This window comes from Etheostoma spectabile, chromosome 15 (genome assembly GCF_008692095.1).
Source record: "Etheostoma spectabile isolate EspeVRDwgs_2016 chromosome 15, UIUC_Espe_1.0, whole genome shotgun sequence".
NCBI lineage: Eukaryota > Metazoa > Chordata > Actinopteri > Perciformes > Percidae > Etheostoma > Etheostoma spectabile.
The window spans coordinates 20,289,884-20,294,990 of NC_045747.1; positions in this window are offsets into that span (position 1 = coordinate 20,289,884).

Sequence of the window (5,107 nt, forward strand, 5' to 3'; positions counted from 1 at the left end):
GTGTGTGTGTGTGTGTGTGTGTGTGATAAGCAAAGAAAGAGTCTGAAACTCGGACAGTGAGGCTAAAATTGTAAATCTACAGTCTCCACTCGGAGTCGGCCATTACAGTGGGAGGGGATGTGATTGATGGCTGCAGCTGAGGAGGAAGAGGGAGAAAGTGACAGACGAGGGACAGACGGAGGGAGCAGAAAGGCAGATAGATTGCCCTTCGGCTCGCCCTTCAGTCTCTCTCTTTATTCCCAGAGCTGTGCGGTTCAACTAGCGGGAAACAACAGACACCTTCACCGTGTGACCTCGGCATTTTTTTTATAACTTCTGTGTCTTTGCATCCAAAACTTCACAGGGTTCCTCTGTAATGTATTTGAGCACTGGAGACACAGGAACAGACTTCTGATTTTGGCTGTTGAAACAGAACATGGTCTATTAGAGGGAAATATTAAGTTATTAAGTTAGGTTTTAGAACACACTTCACGTCATGTACTGCTGGGCAGCTTAATCCACCCAATCAAGTCATCACAAACAGCATTTTGACCTTGAACTATGATTCTGTTCCTGTAATATCAACTTTTTCTTGTAAAATTACAACTTTTTCTCATGTTATTCTGACCTTATTTTCATAACATTACGACTTTTGCTTTGAATATTTCAGCATTATTTTCCAGATCTTCTTTTTTCTCTTAATTGTGGCCCTAAAACTCTGTGATAGATTACAAAATGTTGTATTTTTGGGTTGCATGTGTGTATGGTGTTAAAGTTTCTGTGAGTTATCCGGAGAAACTGAACTCCAGAAAGTCTCAGCTTGTTCCTAATTCTTTAAGCTTTCGATTGAAATTCACAGAGACCATTAACGTCCGGAGGATTTTTTTCAAATTCCGAATCAAAGCACACCACCGGCGACCCCAGCGGGAAGTCAGGCCATCCTTTTCTCTCTGAGAGCCCCCGTGTCACATGTCAGGATTAGTCAGGCGTTGAGGTGGACCTTGTTATTGAAAAGCTCACCTGTCTCGCTCACCTTACTCTCTACTTTCTGATCTCTAGAAGAGGGAAATTTCTGTGATATTTTACTTTGTAATAAAAGTGTCAGGGGAATGTGAAAAGGAGCAGATACACCGTAAATCCCCACCTCGAGTGCACACGCGTCTGGGCTGCTCGGGGAGGCAATGTTTTATTCAAAGTCTGTATGCGTTCACCTCTTCTGTTTGACGAGGACGCTCCTTCAGCTGCCAGGTAAAGGGAAACAGACAGTCCATGGATTTTTCATCTGCCTTCAAATAAAGGTTCTGTTAAGACCAAGGTTTTTTTGTTAAAGAGTGACAGATTTGATAATGTTAAGATGCCCGAAGGCCACTGGTTCCTTCTTACATTTCTTTTTAACAACAAAGGTTGCGTACAAATGCACTGATCTTTAACCACTTTTATTTATACATTATTATTCATACACCATTCTAAGAAGGCTTTGCCTTCTGAGCCTACAGTTCCCAGTATGTACACGGTCAGAAGATGGCTGTGTCTCATGTGACCTTGTTATTTGTACATGTAAATAGGAAAATGTTGGCGTCATTTTGTCACTCATTGGCATAAGGACCTACATTCACAACCAACGGGCTAACGTTAGCAGTCTGTAAACTCTCCTTACCAAAATGTTATCAAAGCTGGGGGGCGGAACACGTGATGATCATAGAAACTGAACTTGGGCCCAGTTGTACCAGGAAGACTCTCTCCATGTGCGTTGTTTAGTTCATTTTTCATTTTTCCCACAAACACCTGCACACCAGTGACTTCACTCCTATCCACATCTCATCTCTGTCTTTCGCACAAATCTGGTAGTTTTATTGCATTTTTGGTGTCTCTCCCTTTATTTGCCATGGCTCCCACAGAAGCATCGCCCCCCCCCCCATGTTCCCAGAGCATGCGTGTCTCTTGATATAAATTAACATTGGTGCGGTGTAGCTTCACAGTTCAAATTGCTATAAAAACAAAGGCTGATGGGCGTTTCAAAATACAATTTCAATGGTACAAATCTGTTGAGCCACTGTCTAGCTTGGAAATATGAAGCTATAGGTTTCTAGGAGTATTACATCAGTTGGCTGCAAACTGTAGGTGATTCAAAATATTGACCATGGGAACCATCCATTGAACATTTGACGAAGGGGAAAACATTGCAGAGGACTTTACACCATTTGAAAGGTCCTTTTAATAATTATATGATACAAAGATATTAAAAACGGACTGAAAACAAGACAAATCTAACAAACAGAACTAGAACCTTGATTTGTTTTGTGCAATGCATGCTGGGACACTGTCTGTCTCCAGCTCTCCTGTGAGCACTGACAGCATTAAGCAGGTAAATCTCTGCTCTGCTCCATAACGACGCCGTCTGAGCTGTCCTGCGTGTTTCAACCCAGCAGACAGCCAATTGTTCAATTACAGTTCCCTTATCAGCCTTCAGAGAGACGGATCTCTGCTGCTGATTGGACGGGACGGCGCTTCATTAGTTCATGGGAAACACAGCCGGTCTTCACTTTCTACCTGTCTCCGTCTTTGTTTTCTTTTTGTGACGATGTCAGTGTAGAACCAGACTGGAAGCAGAGAAATACGAGAAAGTGGGAGAATAGTGAGAAGAAAGAAGTGTGTTTGCATGGAAGGATCGATAGCTAATCCTGAGCTTAATCTGGTGTCTCTGGCTCACAGCGTATCTGTCCTCCCTCCCTGCCGCCGGCTGCTTCCTTATGAAGACAACAACATTGTTTGTGTCTGACTAAAAAGCTCCAGAGAATTAGGAGCTAATTGCTTCAACAGGGCACACGGAGAGGTAGAAAAGGAGGACGGCTCATCAGCGAGATCTGTGGAAAACACGAAGGTAACCACACACAGCTTTTAAAGCTCCCTGTTCAACATTCACAGTGGGAGCAAGCTGGGCAGAACAAAGGCTTATGGGTCAAAAATGTGAACGAATATGTCATTTATTGTAACAAAAATACAATAAATTAAAGGACAAATTCAAGTTTAAGGTATTTTAGTCAGTCAGTAATGTTCATCTGGGTGTAGATATTGATGTGTAAAGTGTTGTAAAGTCAAAGATAAGTAACAATAACAATATTCTTATTAAATCAAATGGGTTGCAGACGCTGGCAGGTTGTTGATTGCATCCACGTTTCCTTTTACCCGCTTCCCTTCTTTTCTTCTCTGTCCGTCCCAGCGAGGAAGCATGGGAGAGACGTGAGGAAATCATACGAGGAGAGAGGAAACACAGTACTGTGTTTTGATGGGGACAAGACATCCTTTAATCTGAAGTGTCACATGATCTCATCGGCTGTATGGTTAGCAGCAGCTTTCCAGAAAAGGCAGCTCTTGTGTATCCTCGCCAAAGGGGTGAACCTCTCTCCACAACGCGTACCTTCTATGGCGCCATTTTGATGCTAACTAGCTATCACCTGCCGTTAGCATTCCATTTATTTTGATGTCATTTTGACAGCGAATACCTTTACATTTCAATTCAATTCAATTCAATTTTATTTATAGTATCAATTCATAACAAGAGTTATCTCAAGACACTTTACAGATAGACCACACTCCGGAATTTACAAGGACCCAACAGTTCTAGTAGTCTCCTCCAGAGCAAGCAACAGTGCGACAGTGGTGAGGAAAAACTTCCTTTTAGGCAGAAACCTCGGACAGACCCAGGCTCTTGGTAGGCGGTGTCTGACGGGCCGGACATTTGAAGCGTTTAAGGAGTCTATTTGTCCATTGTTTATTTCTAAAGAAACATAACAATGTACAAAAGGCTCCATTACGTTAGTAGCAGACATTTTTGTAAAAATAGGCTAACAATTACGTCATGACCACGTGACTTACTGTCGCATAGTAGATAGCAGTAGTAATAGCTAGGGGTGATCCGAGTATCCGGCTGAAACGAGTATCCGGTACGGATAAAGCACTTTTGCCGAGTACAAGTATTATATGAGTAATATGAGTCAATATCCGTGCTCGGATTGAATACAACTCCTCAACTGGCCGCGCAGCGTTCTGTGATAATCACAGCGCACCCCCCCGTCTACAAACCTGCTCGGCTCAATCACACACACACAACATGGAGAAATGCGCTCCCTCTCTCTCTCTCTCTCTCTCTCTCTCTCTCTCGCTCGCTCCCGTTCCGTCAGTCAATTGGGTCTGCGGATCTGTTCCGTTAACGTTTAGGGTTTCTTCAGCTTCAGGTTTGTTTTTAACTTCGGTTTGTAGTCCTTACATAGTAACCAGTAGATTTCTGGTGAACGTGGGGTTTGTAGTCCTTACATAGTAACCAGTAGATTTCTGGTGAACGTGGGTTTCAGACATGCTGCTTGGTTTAAATGCAACTCCCGTTGCGTCTCTGCCATTGAAGATTTTTTGTTTTTGTTTTACTGTCAGCTGCCCCCCTGCCCCCTTCTCTCTGTGTCTCTCTCTTACTCACACACACACACCACACACACACACACACAAACACACACACACACACACACACAACACACACCCACACTTGTGTGGAAAAAAAAATAATAAAAAAAATAAAAAAGAACCAAAATCAGAAAAAAAACACACTGATCATAAAAAAATAAAAAGTTAAAAAAAGAAAGTTATTGAGTATGAAAACTCTTGTTCATTACATTTTACTTCATAATGAACTGCAGTGTTGTATTCATTGTTGCAAAACGTTCTGTATATGTTTGTTTGTTACCATGACAACACCATTGATCTGAAGCTTGATGCTGTCATGTAAATAGTTTTCAAATCAGCAATAAATATCAAAATTTTTGATCAACTCATATCAATTGCATGCTTAAACAATACGGTTAAAGCCCGCACATTTCAAGAGAACCCGACCCACTCCGGGTTAAATCTGACCACTTCCGGTTTAGGCCCCGCCCAGTCCGAGTACGGATCCGGATACAGATAATTCATGTGGTAAACAGATACAGATAATTCTGTACTCGCTCATCCCTAGTAATAGCCTTCACTGGTCTCCGTCCCGAGCAACGGGATCTGGTGGTCCATTTCTTTAACTGTCTATGATCCTCACTTATACATAGCTCCTCACAGATTCATCCTCCATCCTCCATCCTCCATCCTC